General features: G+C 44.3%; 1 protein-coding gene across 1 annotated transcript in view; it reads left to right on the forward strand.

Annotated features, from left to right (window-relative positions):
• The window catches only part of LOC139273549 (zinc finger protein 850-like), a 700,279-nt gene that overhangs the window by 658,780 nt on the left and 21,006 nt on the right, over positions 1–20,493 (forward strand). The window contains exons 10-11 of the mRNA XM_070890500.1: positions 5,019–5,165; positions 19,130–19,874. The gene's annotated coding sequence lies outside the window, so the exon portion shown is untranslated. The remainder of the gene's footprint in view (positions 1–5,018; positions 5,166–19,129; positions 19,875–20,493) is intronic.

Consider the following 20,493-nt stretch of genomic DNA (forward strand, 5'->3'; position numbering starts at 1 on the left):
AGGAGGACAAAGGGTTTAATTAAGAGGGGGAAAATAGAGTACGAGAAGAAGCTTGCCGGGAACATAAACACTGACTGCAAAAACTTCTGTAGATATGTGAAGAGAAGAAGATTAGTGAAGACAAACGTAGGTCTCTTGCAGTCAGATTCAGGTGAATTTATAATGGGGAACAAAGAAATGGCAGACCAATTGAACAAATACTTTGGCTCTGTCTTCACGAAGGAAGACACACATAACTTTCCGGAAGTACTAGGGGACCGAGGGTCTAGTGAGAAGGAGGAACTGAAGGATATCCTTATTAGGTGGGAAATTGCCTTAGGGAAATTGATGGGATTGAAGGCCGATAAATCCCCGGGGCCTGATAGTCTGCATCCCAGAGTATTTAAGGAAGTGGCCCTAGAAATAGTGGATGCATTGCTGATCATTTTCCAACAGTCTATCGACTCTGAATCAGTTCCTATGGACTGTAGCTAATGCAGCACCACTTTTTAAAGGGGGAGGGAGAGAGAAAACGGGTAATTATACACTAGTTAGCCTGACATCAGTAGTGGGGAAAATGTTGGAATCAATTATTAAGAATGAAATAGCAGCGCATTTGGAAAGCAGTGACAGGATCGGTCCAAGTCAGTATCGATTTATGAAGGGGAAATCATGCTTGACAAATCTTTTGGAATCTTTTGAGGCTGTAACTAGTAGAGTGGACAAGGGAGAACCAGTGGATGTGGTGTTTTGGACTTTCAAAAGGATTTGACAAGCTCCCACACAAGAGATTGGTGTGCAAAATCAAAGCACATGGTATTGGGGGTAATGTACTGACGTGGATAGAGAACTGGTTGGCAGACAGGAAGCAGAGAGTCGGGATAAACAGGTCCTTTTCAGAATGGCAGGCAGTGACAAGTGGAGTGCCGCAGGGCTCAGTGCTGGGACCCCAACTATTTACAATATACATCAATGATTTAGATGAAGGAATTGAGTGTAATATCTCCAAGTTTGCAGATGACACTAAACTGGGTGATGGTGTGAGCTGTGAGGGGGACGCTAAGAGGCTGCAGGGTGACTTGGACAGGTTAGGTGAGTGGGCAAATGCATGGCAGATGCAGTATAATGTGGATAAATGTGAGGTTATCCACTTTGGGGGCAAAAACACGAAGACAGAATATTATCTGAATGGTGGCAGAATAGGAAATGGGGAGGTGCAACGAGACCTGGGTGTCATGGTTCATCAGTCATTGAAAGTTGGCATGCAGGTACAGCAAGCGCTGAAGAAGGTATGTTCGCCTTCATAGCGAGGGGATTTGAGTATGGGAGCAGGGAGGTCTTACTGCAGTTGTACAGGGCCTTAGTGAGGCCTCACCTGGAATATTGTGTTCAGTTTTGGTCTCCTAATCTGAGGAAGGACGTTCTTGCTATTGAGGGAGTGCAGCGAAGGTTCACCAGATGGATTCCCGGGATGGCTGGACTGACATATGAGGAGAGACTGGATCAACTGGCCCTTTATACACTGGAGTTTAGAAGGATGAGACGGGATCTCATAGAAACATATAAAATTCTGACGGGACGGGACAGGACAGGTTAGATGCAGGTAGAATGTTCCCAATGTTGGGGAAGTCCAGAACCAGGGGACACAGTCTTAGAATAAGGGGTCGGCCATTTAGGACTAGATGAGGAGAAACTTCTTCACTCAGAGAGTTGTTAACCTGTGGAATTCCCTGCCGCAGAGAGTTGTTGATGCCAGTTCATTGGATATATTCAAGAGGGAGTTAGATATGGCCCTTATGGCTAAAGGAATCAAGGGATATGGAGAGAAAGCAGGAAAGGGGTACTGAGGGAATGATCAGCCATGATCTTATCGAATGGTGGTGCAGGCTCGAAGGGCCGAATGGCCTACTCCTGCACCTATCTTCGATGTTGCCTACATATTTGCTCTTCTATCTCCCTCTGACTGTTTGTACACTCCCTATAGTACACTCCCAGCAGTGTGATCACCCCTTTTTTGTTCTTCAGTTCAAACCATATGGCTTTATTTGATGATCGCTTTGACATATCATCCCTCCACACAGTTGTAATTGTTTCGTTAATCAATACTGCGACCCACCACTTTTCTTTTTAAGCAAGTCTGAAAACCCTGCAGCCAGGAGCATTGAGCTGCCATTCCTGCCCTTCTTTCAGCCCTGACTCAGTAATTGCAATAATATCATATTCACACGTGCCCTGTGCTCATCTGTCTTATTCCCTAGACTCCACAATTGAGGTATATACCATTTAGCACCGCCAAACTCCCTTGTTGTCTACTTTCTAACCTCTGCCTTCCAAACTCACTTACTAATTTTCTGCTCTCCAATTTCAGCTTTGCTTCTCTCCCTTCTGAAACTACTCTCTGGTTCCCATCCCCCTTCCAAGCTAGTTTGAACCGTCCCCAACAGCACAAGCAACCCCTGCCCCCACTCTGTGAGGATATTGGTCCCAGCTCTGTAGAGGTGCAACCCATCCGGCTTGTGCAGGTCCCACCTCCCCAGAAACGATACCAATGCCTCAGGAATCTAAAGCCCTCCCTCCGGGACCACCTCTCCAGCCACGCTCTTCTCTATCCTCCTATTTCAGTACTCATGGCACAGGGCGTAATCTGGAGATTACTACCTTTTAATCTCTCTCCTAGCTCCATAAAATCTGCCTGCAGGACCTCATCCCTCTTTCGACCTATGTCATATGGACGTGGACCTCTGGCTGATCACTCTCCTCCCTCAGACTGGCCAGATTAAGGCCACAGATTCATTCATAATGAATGTCTTATTTACAACGTACACTTCCTATAAACTTTACAGGGTCCAACTCGTGTCCCGTCGCATTCACTTCCTGTTACACATCAGACATCACAACTCCAGTATGACCTTCCACTCATTCGTCATGGCAGAGGATCTGATAGTTCGATTTAAATGAGGCACCTTTTTAATCTTACAACTGTTTGTAGAGAGCTTTTATATAAGTTTATCACAGATATATCCTGACTGCTTTCCTCTCTCAGCCTATGCACCAAGCGACTTCTCATCCTCGGTGATGTCAACCTCCATCTCAGTTCACTACACTCCTGTCCTCCCTTTATAAATGTAGATTCTTTTCTCTCAATCTGGTTCAGTGAAATCACTGAGTCGAATACCGATTGTGCTTTAAACAAAGCAAGCTTTTATTTAAAAAGCAAATCCCGATCGGGAACCTTATCAGACAGAAGGAATGCAACTCTGATAGAACGCACTCACTTCCTACGGACAAAGTGACGTTACATTGTAAAGGGACGACGGTTATACATTTTCGGCAAAAGATAACAAGATAGGGCTAGAGTGACATCCTAGTTCAGCCTATCCCTTTTGATCCCTCTTTCCCTTTGTCCACTCATAAGCCGACCTAAGTATGGTCTGATTTTAAACAAAGACCTTCTGTTAATGTTTCAGGTTAATAACATGATTTAATAAGACCTTGAGGTTTTTCTGCAAGCTGTGGGTTTTGTTTCAATATGTGTTAGTGTTGTAACATTTCGCAGTCTCGAGTCTGAGATGTCATGGCTATTCCACCATGAATTCTTTGTTAGCTTATACTGTCCATATATAATTCCCACGTTCTCAACTTCTCGACTTTATACATTTTTAAACATTCACATTCCCCCCTTTTATCATTCCATGATAACACTTAGGATCATTCTAGGAGTATCGCATTCATCCGTTCACACTCTATTTCCTGAATCATATTGTTGTTAGTGTCGAGTAGTTCTTTAGTTCGTTGGATCATAACTCGGGAGCACTTGACCACAAGAGGGTTTGCTAACCTTGCCATCATTACTTTACAACAAAGGTTAAGGCAACCAACAATCAAACAACAGGTAATTATTACTACGATGAGAATAATTGCCCCATGCATTAGATAGGATCTCCAAGATCCATCTGATAGCCAATCAAACCAGCTAGATCCTTCTGCTGGTGTGGATAATTTCTTCACCTCCCTTCTTATGTGATCAGCGAGATTGGTTATGTTTTCTGAACTATCAGGACTGTAAGGATCTGAATGTTGCACTATCAGGGCACACGTTCCCCCTTTCTCAGCTAACAGGTAATCGAAGGCCATTCGGTTTTGTAATGCTACGGTCCTTATTGCTACCATTTCAGCTGTGATGCGCTCCAGAGCTTCAGCAGTATTGTTAGCTATCTGTTCCAATATCGTCTCTAGGTTCTGTACTTCATCCATGTGACGTCCTATCCCGATTGGGAACATCATGACCCCAAAGAACTTGTCGGCGGGGGTGATGGCTCGCTTGTATCGGCTGGAGGCATGTGCTTCCGCCAGGGTACGTACTTGCCGCACAAATGGCACCACATATCCCAGATAACAGGACCCTGTCCATCTTCCGGGTCCCAGGACTGGGCCCACAAACCTCCATCTGTTTTATTCGGAAGGTGAGAGAGGATGGTGACTCGTGCACCTGTGGTGATGTTGAGACTGTTTGGGCATTTGCTGTACCCTATGATATGTCCCTTGTTACTGGTGTCATTTCGGGTTAGACATATGTCCCCGGTTGGCCTCCCAATCCCCGAGGTATTGGTCAGGGCTAAGAATGGGGGTTCCTTTCCACGGTCGTAGGTTGGTTGGTACCATCCCTGGAACGTCTGACTAATTGTATTGGCCTCCCTCCTCTTGTGATAGTTTGGCTCTGAATCCATCTGACAGTCTCAGTTAGGGTCAGTGGAACGGGGCGCAAAGGAATTCCCCCTTTGGAATGTATAGGGATATGTGAACACACCCAACATCTAGAAAAGTTCCCATTTTGCATAAACAAAAGACATGTACAAAAGGTGTTTACATGGAGCTCTCGTCTCTGTCTCCCCTCCCATGCGCCGAAACTGTCATATATCAACACTATTGTACAGACTGTGGCATACAGACACAGTTTCATCTTATGGCTCAGGATTCAGATAAATAGTCCAATTATTTTGCTGATTAAAAGAGTTCAGTTTTCCCGTCTCTCTTCTCAGGTCACCGTTGGTGTAGCTGGCTGTCTATCACTACGGGTAAAAGTTCAAACTGGTCCACGTTCCAATTAGGATGCCAATGGCCTTGTTCAGCTATGGAGAAGAGGAAGCCTGGAACAGAAACAGGAGTTCGAATAACCAGTAAAATAGGTTCGTTAGAGGGTGGTGAGCTTGCAGTGGTGCAGGTGAACCCAGGCACTTTCCCCCTCAACCTTGGCTGCAGTGGGGGTAGTGAATAACACCTGAAAAGGCCCCTCCCATTGTGGCTCTAATATCTTCCGAATCCATACTTCCCTGGTGCCACGAGGGACAATTCGGGTAAAACTGGGAGGTCGAGGTGAGCATCTTGAACCTGGTTGTGAGCTAGTCGCAGAGCCTGAGTCAGAGAAAGAACATAGGTGGTCATCAGTCGAGCTGAGATACCATATCTAGGAACAATTTCCCTCATTAACACCTTAACAACAGTTTGAGCCTTATTGTCCAGGGTAGGGTAGGCTTCAATCCATCTGCTAAACACATCTACTATTACTAACACATATTTGTAACACTGAACTTTTTGCAACTCAATGTAGTCCAACTGAAATGTCTCAAAGGGACCTTCGGGTAGGGACGTTTTACCCCAATCACAGGGGACTCCCTTCCCTGGATTATGTTGCTGGAAAACCAGGCAACGACTACTGATGTTCTGGGCGAGCGCCTGGAGTCTAGGGTGCCACCAAGTAGCCAAAAGTGTGTCACTCGTGGTCCTTGCTCCACAATGAGTAGCAAAATGCATACATTCAATAACCCATAGAGCCAACTCGTCAGACATGCAAGTCTGTTCCGCGGGAGTGCTCCAGAGTTTAGAAACATTGTCATAAGTACATCCATAATATTTCCATAACAGTTTATCTTTTTCAGGAGCGTCCTCCTGTGCTTTTATAACATCTTGGATGGTTGGCATTGGTTTTTCCGAGGCTAACTTATCCTTCGCAGGATTTTTAGTCTGACTCATCATTTTGGGCACTATCATCTGTTGGTCACGAGAGGCCTGTTTAGCCTCTTTGTCAGCACAGTGGTTCCCTATATCAACCAGGGATTTTCCGGTTGTGTGGGCGGTACATTTAACAACGGCAATGTGCTTGGGGAGCATGAGGGCTTGCAACAAATCAGATACTAGTTGCTTATGGGATATCTCATTCCCCTGTGAGGTTAGGAATCCCCTATTTTTCCATAATTGTCCGAAATCATGGGTCACCCCAAAGGCATACCTAGAGTCGGTATAGATATTGACTTTGAGGTCTTTGGCCAAGATACAGGCTCGGGTGAGGGCGAATAATTCAGCTTGTTGGGCAGAATAGGCGGTTTCAAAAGCGGCAGATTCCAAGACCTGATTCTCCTGGTTTACTATGGCGTATCCTGAGATTCGTGTACCTTCTGGATTGATAGAAGAACTTCCGTCAACATACATAATACAGTCTGGATCTTCAATTGGTACATCAACTAAATCTTCCCTGACTGATGTGGCCTCTTGAATTAAAGATAAACAATCATGACTGGGTTGTTCCTCATCTTGGGGTGGCTCAGTAAGAAAACAGGCCGGATTAATTGCAGTACAGTGCCGAAAGGTCAGTTTAGGATTGCCTGTGATTTCAGTGGGTACTGTCGGATAGAGGGCCAGTCCACATTGCCCTGCACTGGGATCTCAATCGGATCAATGGGAGTATAACCCACTTGGGAGGGGTCCTCTGCCGACACATGAGGATCCACATAGTCAGGTATGCCAGAGCCAGTATGATGCTGCAGAGTCGTTAAGATCTTCTCGGGGTCCCCGTGGAATTGGACTGTTCGGCCATGTTTTACAATTTGCACATCCCGGCTAGTAGGGTCAGCCTCGTCTATAGCCTGGCGCACCATAACTTCCAAATCTTTAGCGTGGTGGGGAGGTAATACTTCGAGTAATATGTGGTGCCACCGTTGGGGGCTGTCCATTTCCACAAAATCTGCCTTCCCTTCCGGTCCAGTCACTCTAGCCCTTAATAGAATTTCCTTCACTTCCCCTTCGTGATCCTGATAAAAGTTCTGCAGGTCCTGATTCTTTCCACTGGGATCGTATGCTAGGGTCACGTGATAGGGTGCCTGCGGCAGGTTCAGAGACCACCACTGAGGGGTTCTAGTGGTATAATACTGCCGCTTAAAAGTTCCCTGTTTTACAATAATCCCATCATCTCCACACTCCAAATGCAACTGGAATTTGCAGAGGAGGTCTCTAGCCATCAAGTTACAGTCCAGATTGGTTGTGATAACAAATCGATGTTCCACCGATTCTTCCTGGTAACCCATTTTAACCGGTTCTGACACCGGGAATGTAGAGACTTGTCCCAGGAATCCTGACAGTCCCTGTGTTTCAGTGAAGGCGGGGAGTTTAAGCTTTGATTGTACAGAAGACATGAAGGCTCCCGTATCTATCAAGAAGGGTTGCCACTCATTCCGAATATTTTAACAATATCATCGGTTCGTCATCCGGGGAGGGTCCCTGCACAATCAAGCTGCGTAGTCAATACGAATCTGGGGACGGTTGGCCAAAGGGGTTGTTCTGGGAGAAGTTAGTGTAAGATCCCCATCCTCTTCCCCCCCCCTTGCCCCCTTCCTCTTCCTCCTCTTCCTTTTTCGTGCTGACGGGAGGGACAATTTCTATTCCAATGTCCTTGCCCACAAATAAAGCATCTATCTCGTCTTTTCCAGCCCCGACCTCTTCCCATACCAGGCCGGGGACAGTAGGGCGGTCCGTAATTAGTAGGGCCCGGGCCATTTGGGTGTTTAGTATAACTATCCCTGTTTATCCACCCAACCCTGCACGTAACACTGCGGTTCCATCTGGTATCCCCTTGGGTCGGGTTTTGGTCCTTCCACCCGAGGCGGCTCTTCCTTTCTAGTCATTTATTCAGTCTTGACCCGGGTTGGGGGCGCACCTCCCCCCTCTCCTTTCTTTTCCTGCCAATAATATTTAACCGCCCTTTCCATCTGGGCTTTACTGTTATCTGCCCAATTCATATTATTTGTCCGGATAGCGTGAGCAATCGAATAGGGCAGGCACTGAAGTAGGATGGCGCAGAATTGAGGAGAATCCTCTCCCGCCCTGAAGGCATTATCTCCTGATTGACTTCCGTATATTTCAATAAATCTTTCCATGAATTCATCGGCAGTTTCTTCTCGTTTAGGTTTAGTTTCTAATACTGCGGCCATACTGATGGGCTTCTGAAGGGTTGTGGTGAGAGCATTAAAGATAGCGTTTAGGCGATCTTGGACATCGTTAGGGTGAGCAACCACCAATGCATCATGAGTAGCACGTCCTAGGTGAGTTAGAAATCGGGCATGCTCAGTTGGGCTCAGGGTTTGCTTTACAAGGGCCCACAGGTCCCTTGATTCTGCATTATATCCATGTATGTCGAGGTCACCCTGTGAAATCGGAGGTCAGGGTTAAGTTGGGTTTGTGGATCCCTTTCAGCTTATTTATCTTAGCCTTTTAACTCTTCAATTTGTTTTGTTTGAGTATCTATTTCTTTATTGTATCAGGCAAGTATTATTACATAAGCTAGTTCTGTTTTTATTTTTATTCTGACTCGCACCATTCCCCTGTTAGGTGAGTCTTTTTTCTATTAAGAAATCCAAATTGATAATGTTCAGTATGAAACGGCTGTCAATGGAAAGGGTTAACTCCTTTACAGGTTTGTAAGAAGACCTGATGTCATTACGTGACTTCACGTAACCATCTGAAAAAAAAATCTTTTCATCAGGAAAGGCAGCATTTGATTAAACTCCAATATTTTTTAACTTCTTATTCAAGTACTTGCCAAAGATATTTTTTTTAATTGATTTAAAACAAGACCACAAATTTTTAATAGCTATTTGTTTACTGAAATTAAATTTTGTCAGTGGAACTCTGAATACGTTTCTCGTGCGTGCACTCTTTCTTTAAGACGTCTACAGTTTTTAATATGTCCTCCTTCTGTCAATGAAAGCCCTAATTTAATGGAGTTTTTTTGCCAACTCGACAGGAGTGATTTTTTAGACTGCAGTGGAATTTTTCTCATAATTTAAAATCTCAGAACACTTTTTTTTTAGCACCTATTTAGTACGTTACATCTTTTTTTTTTCGTCTTTTCCATAACTGGAGGGAAGTCTGGCACGTAGGCTGTGGACTGCTTTTCGTTATCTCAATTGTTCCAGCCTCAAGGTCGTGTTATTTAATATAATATTTGTTTTTGAATCCTTTTGAATCCATCTCAGTTGTTTTGCTGTGCCTTCTCTGAATGTTTTCTTTCGACAAGTAAGTGAGCATGTCAAATCCTTTTTTAACCACCGGGACCATGTATTTTTTTCTTTTTTTTTACTCAACAAACCTATCCTTTGTGCATTTCCTGGCTCCGTAACTTATCATCCGAATATACGTAATTCAATAAGGTTCACACTCTTAAACTTCCCACATTCAGGACAACACTACGAAGGGTTAAAAAAACTTTCATTCTGTTTGAAAAAGTGGGTGGAGCTAAAACAAACTTTTTTTTTCACAGTAAAAATCACACAAGCATTTCTCATTTAAAACAGACGTTCACAAGAGTCTCTCTTCTTTCCTATTAATTTTTGGATCCATGACCTTTCAGGGAATTCGTAGTTTTATCTAAATTACCCATCCTGTGTCGCCGCACGTTGGATCAAGGTCCTAATTAGCCAGGTCCTGATTGTCTCCACGTCGCCCCGTGGTGGTTTCAGTTATCTTACCCAGAGCCTAGGTGGACCAAGTGATATACAAGATCGACGCTGTACCTGGCGTAAGTACAATTTAAAATTTACACAGTCCCGCAGCTTAATTTTACGTAATTCCCTAACCTCCGCGTTTCCCTACGCGGTTCGCGCGATTCTCTCTCTCCGCGTTGCCGCACGGTTTTACTTGGGCCTCGAACCCACACAGACACTGGGCCTCGAACCCAGGCAGGCTCTGGGCCTCGAACCCAGGCAGACTTACCAATTCTAACCTATCTTTCCAAGTCGCCGCTTGGTTTGCGTCACTGCGCAATTTCCCTATCTCTATCCCTATTCTAAGTTTGAAAGGTATTCACCAGATTGTCCTGGATCTCGTTCAGACACTACCTGAGAACCAGCGAGTGGCTAAACTTTCCTCAGACTTTTGAAACCGGGGGAAACTGGAGCAGTGTTGAAAGTATACTTACTCCAGTGGCCACTTTCCCCTCGTCTCGTCCAAGGCTAGTGCTCTTAATTCGCAAGTTTTCGGCAGTCGTCTGTTGAGATCCCACTTCTGACACCAAATGTAAATGTAGATTCTTTTCTCTCAATCTGGTTCAGTGAAATCACTGAGTCGAATACCGATTGTGCTTTAAACAAAGCAAGCTTTTATTTAAAAAGCAAATCCCGATCGGGAACCTTATCAGACAGAAGGAATGAAACTCTGATAGATCGCACCCACTTCTTACGGACAAAGTGATGTTACATTGTAAAGGGACGACGGTTATACATTTTCGGCAAAAGATAACAAGATAGGGCTAGAGTGACATCCTAGTTCAGCCTATCCCTTTTGATCCCTCTTTCCCTTTGTCCACTCATAAGCCGATCTAAGTATGGTCTGATTTTAAACAAAGACCTTCTGTTAATGTTTCAGGTTAATAACATGATTTAATAAGACCTTGAGGTTTTTCTGCAAGCTGTGGGTTTTGTTTCAATATTTGTTAGTGTTGTAACATTTCGCAGTCTCGAGTCTGAGATGTCATGGCTATTCCACCATGAATTCTTTGTTAGCTTATACTGTCCATATATAATTCATACGTTCTCAACTTCTCGACTTTATACATTTTTAAACATTCACATTTTAATCTCTCCCTCCATGTAAATTCCTCAACCCATACTCGCGACCTCCCCCTTGACCTTGCAATCTCTCGTGGCCTCGATATTTCTACCATGTCAATTACAGATAAGGCCATCTCTGACCATTTCCTTGTATCGCTCTCCACCCACATCCCCTGTCCCTCACCCAAATCTACTTCCTTCTGCATCCTCCTCTTGAAAAATCTCTCCCAACACTCTCTTATAACTGCACTTATTAACTCCGAATTGTCCAGGCTTTGGCCTTCCTTTCACCATGACATTTCTGCAGCCACCAATCTGCTCAACCACACCCTCATTTCCACCTTTGATGCCCTCATCCCTATCTCTCCCACGCTGGCCGTTCCCCTGGTACAACCCTAGTCATCGCTCCCTCAAATGGGAAAAAAGGCGGACAAGTCCCCTGGCCTTGGTGGCTTATATCCGAGGATATTAGAAGAAGCGGCAGCAGAGATAGTAAATGCATTGGTAGTAATCTACAAAAATTCCCTGGATTCAGGGGAGATCCCAGTGGATTGGAAAACCACAAATGGATCGCTCCTATTTAAAAAAAGGAGGCAGACAGAAAGCAGGAAATTACAGACCAGTTAGCATAAAATCTATCATTGGGGAAAATGCTGGAATCCATTATTAAGGAAGCAGCAGCAGGACATTTGGAAAAGCACAATTTAATCAATCAGAATCAGCATGGTTTTATGAAAGGGAAATCATTTCTGACAAATATGCTGGAGTTCTTTTAGGATGTAACGAGCAGGGTGGATAAGGGGGAACCAGCAGCTGTGGTGTATTTGGATTTCCAGAAGGCATTCGATAAGGTGCAGTGATATCAGACAGTGTGAAACCTGGGGGCCCAGTGAGATCAGACAGTGTGTAACCCGGGGGCCCGGTGAGATCAGACAGTGTGTAACCCGGGGGCCCAGTGATATCAGACAGTGTGAAACCTGGGGGCCCAGTGAGATCAGACAGTGTGTAACCCGGGGGCCCGGTGAGATCAGACAGTGTGTAACCCGGGGGCCCAGTGAGATCAGACAGTGTGTAACCTGGGGGCCCAGTGAGATCAGACAGTGTGTAACCCAGGGGCCCAGTGAGATCAGACAGTGTGTAACCCGGGGGCCCAGTGAGCTCAGACAGTGTGTAACCCGGGGGCCCGGTGAGATCAGACAGTGTGTAACCCGGGGAGGATGTGCCCAGTGAGATCAGACAGTGTGTAACCCGGGGGCACAGTGAGATCAGACAGTGTGTAACCCGGGGGCCCAGTGAGATCAGACAGTGTGTAACCCGGGGGCCCGGTGAGATCAGACAGTGTGTAACCCGGGGAGGATGTGCCCAGTGAGATCAGACAGTGTGTAACCCGGGGGCACAGTGAGATCAGACAGTGTGTAACCCGGGGGCCCAGTGAGATCAGGCAGTGTGTAACCCGGGGGCCCAGTGAGATTAGACAGTGTGCATCCCGGGGGCCCAGTGAGATCAGGCAGTGTGTAATCCGGGGACCCAGTGAGATCAGACAGTGTGTAACGCGGGGAGGATGGGCCCAGTGAGATCAGACAGTGTTTAACCCGGGGGCCCAGTGAGATCAGACAGTGTGTAACCCGGGGGTGGGCCCAGTGAGATCAGACAGTGTGTAACCCGGGGAGGATGGGCCCAGTGAGATCAAAGTGTGTAACCCAAGGGCCTAGTGAGATCAGACACTGTGTAACCCAGGGTCCCAGTGAGATCAGACAGTGTGTAACCCAGGGGCCCAGTGAGATCAGACAGTGTGTAACCCGGGGGCCCAGTGAGATCAGACATTGTGTAACCCGGGGGCCCAGTGAGATCAGACAGTGTGTAACCCAGGGGCCCAGTGAGATCAGACAGTATGTAACCCGGGGGCCCAGTAAGATCAGACAGTGTGTAACCCGGGGAGGATGGTCACTGTGTGATCAGACCGTGTGTAATCTGGGAAGGTGGGCACTGTATGGTCAGATATTGTGCTTGTGCACAAAAAGTGAGTATGTCGGTACAGCAAGTAATCTGCAATAAAATGGGATGCATGCGTTTATTGCAAGGGATAGAATATAAAAGCAGTTTAGTCCTGCTCCAACTGTACAGGGTAATGGTGAAGCCACATCTGGAGTACTGCGTACAGTTTTGGTCTCCGTATTTAGGGAAGGATATACTTGCGTTGGAAGCAGTTTAGAGAAGATTCACGAGGTTGATTCCGGAGATGAGCAGGTTGACTTTTGAAGAAAGGTTGAGCAGGTTGTGCCTATGATTCATTGAAGTTTAGATGAATGAGAGGTGTTATTGAAACGCATTAGATAATAATATAAGATACAGCTCGACAGGGTAAATGCAGAAAGGATGTTTCCACTCGTGGGGAATCCAGAACTTAGGGGGCATAGTTTCAGAATAAGTGGTCGCCCATTTAGAACTGAGATGAGGAGAAATTTCTTCTGAGGGTTGTAAATCTGAGGAATTCTCTCCCAGACCTGTGGAGGCTGGGTCATTGAATATATTTTTGAGCGATAAGGGAGTAAAGGGTTATGGAGAGCAAACAGGGAAGTGGAGCTGAGCCAAAGATCAGATTAGCCATGATCTTATTGAATGGGGAGCAGGCTCGAGTGGTCAAATGGCTTACACCTGTTCCAAATTCTTATGTTCTTATGTTGACGTTACTCACACACCAGCCTGTGTGGTCCGGCAGAAGAAGAAAACCCCTCCCACTAGGAATCCCCGGATTAACAGCAGGAAAGGCACCGTGCCTGCTCGGGAAAGAGCAAAGGAGCAACACTGCCCCTGCGCAAGAAAGCAAGGTAGCAATCCTGCACCTGCACTGAGACAAGAATTTTATCAGCACTGCTACAGTGCGGTAGTCACAGATTCTCCTACCTTCAAAACAATTCGACGTTGCTTCTGTTTCTAAATCAGCCAAACCCTGGATTGACAAGTGTTTTATTTCTGAAGAGCTCTTGACACTCGGTTATACAGGTTTATCTCTTATCTATTTATCTGTTACCAAATCTTTCTCCATTTGTTCATAAAACATTGAATGATACAGCATAGAAGGAGGCCTATTGGTCATCATGATGGTCCCAGCTTTTTGAAATGGGATACGGTAGCCTAGTGGTTATATTACAGGTGAGTATTCCAGAGACCTTGACTAATAATCTGGAAACATGAGTTCAAATCCCACCACGGCAACTGGGTTATTTAAATTCAGTCAATTAAATAAATCTTGCATTTTATAAAAAATAGCACCAGTACTGATGACCATAAAACCATCTGATTTTCGTAAAAAGCCAACTGATTCACTTATGTCCTTCAGGGAAGGAAAGCTGCCATCCTTGCCCAGAGATGTGTTGTAACTCCAGACCCACAGCAATGTGGTTGACTCTTAACCGTCCTCTGAAATGGTCATTCAGTTGTACCAACCTGATATGACACTGTGGGTGTACCTTCACCACACGGACTGCAGCGATTCCAGAAGACAGCTCACCATTACCTGCTCAAGGGTAATTAGGGATGGACAATAAATGTCAGCCGTTCCAGCAACGCCACATCCCATGAACAAATAAATAAAATTTAAAAACAATTAATCCCACTCCCTTTCCCATGTTCCTCCTTGCAATTTTTCCCTTTCAAATATTTAAGGACATCTTATGTGACTGACAGAGGTAAACTATTTCTTCTCGTCCTTTTTAACCTGTCGGCAGCTCTTCACACAGATGTTGTCATCCTCCCAACACACCTCTCCATCGTTGGTCAGATGGGTGTGACTGCACTTGCCTGGTTTGATTCTTATCTATCTAAGCGTAGCCAGAGAATCATCTGCAATGGCTTCTCTTCCCTCTGGTGTTCCCCAATTATCTATCCTTGTCTCCCATCTAAGTTCTCATCTGCATGTTGGCCCTCAACGACATCATCCAAAACACAGTGTCAGTTTCCACATGTACGCTGACGGCACAAAGCTCCAACTCACCATCTCTTCACTTTACCCATCCACTGTCTCTAAATTGTCAGACTGCTTTTCCGACATCTGCTCCAATTAAATATTGGGAAGATCGAAGTCATTGTCTTCTCTCCCCGCCACTAACTCATAGCCACCAACTCCATCCATCTCCCTGGCAACTGACTGAGGTTGAACCACACTGTTCATCACCTTGCTGTCATATCTGACCCTGAAATGAGGTTCAGAGCACAGATACGTGCCATCACTAAGACCGCCTATTTCCACCTCCTTTGCCCTTGCAGCAGCTAATCAGCTACTGAAACCCTCATCCATGCTATTGTTACCTCTAGACTTGACTATGCTAAAGTACTCCAGGATGGCCTCCCATGTTCTACCCTACGTAAACTTCAGGTCCTCCAAAATTCTGCTGCCCGTGTCCTAACTCGTAGCAACTCCCGTTCATCCATCACCCTTGTGTTCGCAGGCCTACATTGGTTCTCGTTTGATCAACGCCTCGATTTTAAAATTCTGATCCTTGTTTTCAAATCCCTCCATGGACTCGACCCTTCCTTTGTCTATGATCTCCTCGGCCTGACAACTCTCCGAGATTTCTGTGCTACTCTAATTCTGGCCTCTTACTCATCCCTGATTTTAATTGGTCAACTATTGGTGGCCGTGCCTTCAGCCGCCAAGGGCCTAAACTCTGGAATTCCCTGCCTAAAGCTCTCTGTCTCTCTACTGTTATTACCTCCTTTAAGTTGCTTCTTAAAATCTACCTTTTTTTCACCAAGCCTTTGATCATTGGCCCTAATGTTGCCTTCGATGGCTTTGTCAAATTTTATTTTATAACACTCCTATTAAGCTCCTTGGGACGTTATATTATGTCAAGGGTGCTATATAAATGCAAGCTGTTGATTTTTTGGACCAAAACAAAGATTGATCAAAGTCGTTTATAAATGGTCAAAAGCTAGAAACAGTGGGGGTCCCAAGAGAGGTGATGCAATTTGCAAAATGTAACATTGTTAAGGGTCCTGACAGGTTTAATGTTGAGAAAATGTTTCCCCTGGCTGGAGAATCTAGAACATGGGGTCTCAGTCTCACAATAAGGGTTCGGCCACCAAGGATTGAGATGAGGAAAGTTTTCTTCACTCAGAAGGTTGTGAATCTTTGAAATTCTCTAACCCAGAGAAGTGTGGATACTCAGCCTTCGAGGATATTCAAGAGAGAGGTCGATGAAGATTTGGGAAAAAAGGGAACTAGGGGATGTGGGTATTGTGCGGGAAGGTGGCGTTGGGATAGAATAGTAGCCATAATCTTATTGAATGGCGGGGCAGGCTCATGATGCCAAATGGCCGACTGCACTTCCTATTTCTTATATTCTTATATTCTTATGATATGTCTCTACAAAGCTCTGTTCAGTTCTGCGAACCACACGTTGGGAACAATATATTGGCCTTGCAGGGAGTGCAGTGTAGACTAACTAGATTTATACCTGGACTCCAACGGTACTGGGAGAGGTTACACCGACTAGGATAGTGTTCTCTGGAATTTAGAAAATCAATGGGTGATTTGATTGGATTTTTCAAGATATTAAGGTGAATTGATAGGTTACATAGAGAGAAACGTTATCTCCTGCTTGGAGAGTTTAGGACCAGGTGACATAGCCTAAAAGTTAGAGCCAGGACTTTAAGGAGTGAAGTTAAGAAACACTTATACACGCAAAGTGTGGTAGAAGTTTGAAACTCTCTTCTGCAAATGATAGTTAGTGATGTGTCAGTTGTTAATATTAAATCTGCGTTTGATAGATTTTTGTTAACCAAATGTATTAAGGGATACAGGGCAAAGGCAGGTATATGGAGTTTGGTCACAGATCAGCCATGATCTCATTGAATGGTGGAACAGGTTCGAGGGGTTAGTCTTGTTCCTGTGTTCCTATGCATTGCAGCGCAGGTGCTAGAATGGGACTGGTTAGTTAAATTGATAACTTCCGTTAATGCTGCAACATTACAGGAGTCTTTCAGTCGTGGTAATGTGTCACTGTTCTGGAAGTTCGGTAAGAATGTTTCTGATTCCGGTCTCCCCAACAGATCCTATTGTCTCCTGTACCAATTGAGGGGGCTCCTCTCTTCGAAGTGCTCTAGTGATGGAGACGGTAGGGACATAACATGTCAATGTGATGTTACGCATCTATGTTTACAGATAATTACTTAAATTAAATGTATCATTGGAAAATGAAGGCTGAACTTGATTGGCACTGTCGCTTGTGGCAAAGGAATCAGGAGCAATAATATAGATATTCTGTTGTCAATCAGTCTTCCAAATAAATGCTTTAACAAATGTAAAACAAGAATTATTTAGAATAAAATTATTAATGATGACATTTGAGGCAACAGATTTACAAAATAAATTACTGTCAGAAGTTGAAACATCAGATTTAGGCTAAGCAGTCTATTTTTTCTAAACCTTTGTTGTTCCTTAGAAAGAATGTTTGTTGAGTAGCATCTTATTACCTGGTGAAATATTGTTCCATATCATTGAGAAATGGCATCATTTTGAATCAGTTACTAAGCCACAGTATTGATGTGGCTGGTTTAGTTAAGTTTCTGGTCAATGTTGTTGGTGTGTATCCTGCGATGGTAATGCCGCTGACTGTCGAGGATAGTGGTTAGACTCTTTTTCTTGTTGGAGGGAGTCCTTGCCTGGCATTTGTGTGACACGAATGTTACTTGCCACTTATCAGCCCAAGCCTGAATGTCGGCCGAGGATTGTTTTTTTCCAGAAGACATTCTAAATTAATTTCCGTGCTGGCTCAACATAATCACCTCACCTGTTTTTTTTTTAAAAAGACTTTCATTTATGTAGCGGCTTCCAGGACCACTGGATGATTCATAGTGCGCTGTGCAGCTAAGGAAGTAACTGGAAATGTAGGCACTGTTGTAATGTAGGAAATAACAGGAAATAAATACACAATATTTCGGTTCTTTAAAGACTAACTGGAGTTTTATGAAATGTCGTGTTTATTCAAATTGTGTAACATTTGTGATGTTTAAAGAAGGTGACTGTCAGATGTTTTGCCATTGAACGCAATATTTTAGCCACATTTTAACTGGTCACTGTTAACAGTTGTAGGTTTAGGTGGTTTAAGGCAATTAGATTTTCAGGGGCCACGGGGTCCATAACCAAAAATATGACTTTTTTCGATGTACTTCTGCAGATGCATCGCTGCTTAATGTTCTGTACAGCTGGAACTGACGGTGGATGCAGTAAATCCACAGTGTCAGGTCTGGTGGTGTAAAATATCCACTAGTTGAATCGCAGCTTCATGGTTCGAAAAGCTGGCTGAATTTTAAAGGTTCATGTTCTTAACTAAACTCAGAACATGTGATCTTGGTTTTGTTGCTTCCTTTTCAGTTATTCTCGGTGAGCAATTTCCTCTATTGCCATGGCAACAATCTGTCCGATCTCCGCACAACCAGCGCTGGCCCCAATTTATATCTGAAAGACAGTGAAACATTTAGTGTAAGCTCCTGTCTCTGTATTCGGCAACTCAGTAGTAGGAAATTGGTAGGAAAAATAGAAAAGCAGAGTATTTTTTAAATGGTGAGAGATTGGGAAATGTTGGTGTTCAGAGGGAACTGGGTGTCCTTGTACAAGAATCACAAAGTTAAAATGCAGGTACAGCAAGCAATTAAGAAAGCAAATGGTATGTTGGCCTTTATTACAAGACGATTTGAGTTCAAGGGTAAAGACGTCTTACTATATTTATATAGGGCCTTGTGAGACCACATCTGGAGTATTGTGTACAGTTTTGGTTTCCTTATCTAAGGAGGATATACTCTCCATAGAGGGAGTGCAACACAGGTTCACCAGACTGATTCCTGGGATGGGGGTATTGTCCTATGAGGAGAGATTGAACAGAATAGGCCGATATCCTCTATTCAAAATACTGAGATGATCATTCTTCTGAACAAGAAATGTAATCAGCTTATATACGAACAAAACAGGGAAAGCGAACATAAGGAAAGAATAAAGTAATGGAGGACATTGATGGCAGGGAATAAATAGAGTTATAGAAGGGCGAGGTTTATCCAGTCAGTTGGATGTGAGCTGAAACATGTGTATTTGGAGCGGAGAACCAGAGACACGCTGTGTAACCGGACACAGTCACTGCACAGCCCAGACATCACTTGTTTCCCACTTGGCACAAAAGGAATATATTAATTGTACCAATTGATTTGATTTGACTTGACTTTAAATAGTTAAGTTTATAAATTTAATCATGCTTCTCAAATTTTATTTCTTAACTCAGATTCACGGCCTCATTTTACTTCTTCCTCTGAGCCCCTCAACTTCATCTGGCAGCGTAATGTTGGCGAGTGGTGATTGATTGCCCTGGGAACCAACAGGAAGACAGCTTAGAGGCCGGAGGGCCCAGGGAGCAGCGTGTTCTGCAACCAATCGCAGTGCTTGAGGGGTGGATCCTGAGTCAGCCTGTTTTATTAAGGACACTGTGTGCATTGCTGTACAGAGAATTTAACTCATTTTTAATAGGGTCATCTCATTTGATGTTTAACCATCTTACATAGAAAATAATTGCAAGAGTAGGCCATTCGGCCCTTCGAGCCTGCACCGCCATTCAATAAGATCATGGCTGATCATTCACCTCAGTACCCCTTTCCTGCTTTCTCTCCATACCCCTGATCCCTTTAGCCGTAAGAGCCATATCTAACTCCCTCTTGAATATATCCAATGAACTGGCATCAACAACTCTCTGCGGTAGGGAATTCCACAGGTTAACAACTCTTGAGTGAAGAAGTTTCTCCTCATCTCAGTCATGCTTCTTGACATCACCCTTGAATGGCCTAGCCCTAATTTTAAGGTTCTGTCCCCTTCACCAGAGGAAATCGTGTGAACTGTTAAATAATTTATCTTTTAACAGTTAAATTGAGATTTCTTTTGTCAACAAAGCTGTTTAACATTTGTCAGTATTTTGTTTCCCTAGAGTTCTTATGAGTTTCAGACACTTCAGTGCCAAGTGGACCAGGTGTTTAAAGGTAATTTATTTCCTTCTTAGTTCAGTTGATAGGGTAGATAGAGAGAAACGATTTTAGAATAAGGATTTGGCCATTTAGGACTGAGATGAGGAGAACTTTCTTCACTCAGAGTATGGTGAATCTTTGTAATTCTCTGCCCTACAGGACCGTGAAGGCTCAATTGTTAACATAGTCAAGGCAGAGATTGATCAATTGTGGCTATTAAGGGAATCGAGCGATATGGCGACAGTGCAGGAAAGTGGAGTTGAGGTAGATCAGCCATGACCGTATTGAATGGCGGAGCAGGTTCGAGGAGCCGAATGGCCTACTCTTGCTTATATTTCTTATGTTTCAAAATAAGATTATAAAGCTGTTTTTTCTGAGCAGTAACTTATATAAGATACATGTAATTCCTAAGACTTTGTCTTTCCGTGGGTAATAATACTTTTGTTATACTGATACGGTCTGTTTCAATATAATTTTAATAGCGAATATTATAAGAACATAAGACATAGGAGCAGGAGTAGGCCATTTGGTCCCTTGAGCCTGTTCCGCCATTCAATAAGATCATGGCTGATCTGATCATAGACTCAGCTCCACTTCCCTGCCCACTCCCCATAACCCTTTACTCCCTTGTCGC

The sequence above is a fragment of the Pristiophorus japonicus genome, chromosome 9 (assembly GCF_044704955.1).
Source record: "Pristiophorus japonicus isolate sPriJap1 chromosome 9, sPriJap1.hap1, whole genome shotgun sequence".
NCBI lineage: Eukaryota > Metazoa > Chordata > Chondrichthyes > Pristiophoridae > Pristiophorus > Pristiophorus japonicus.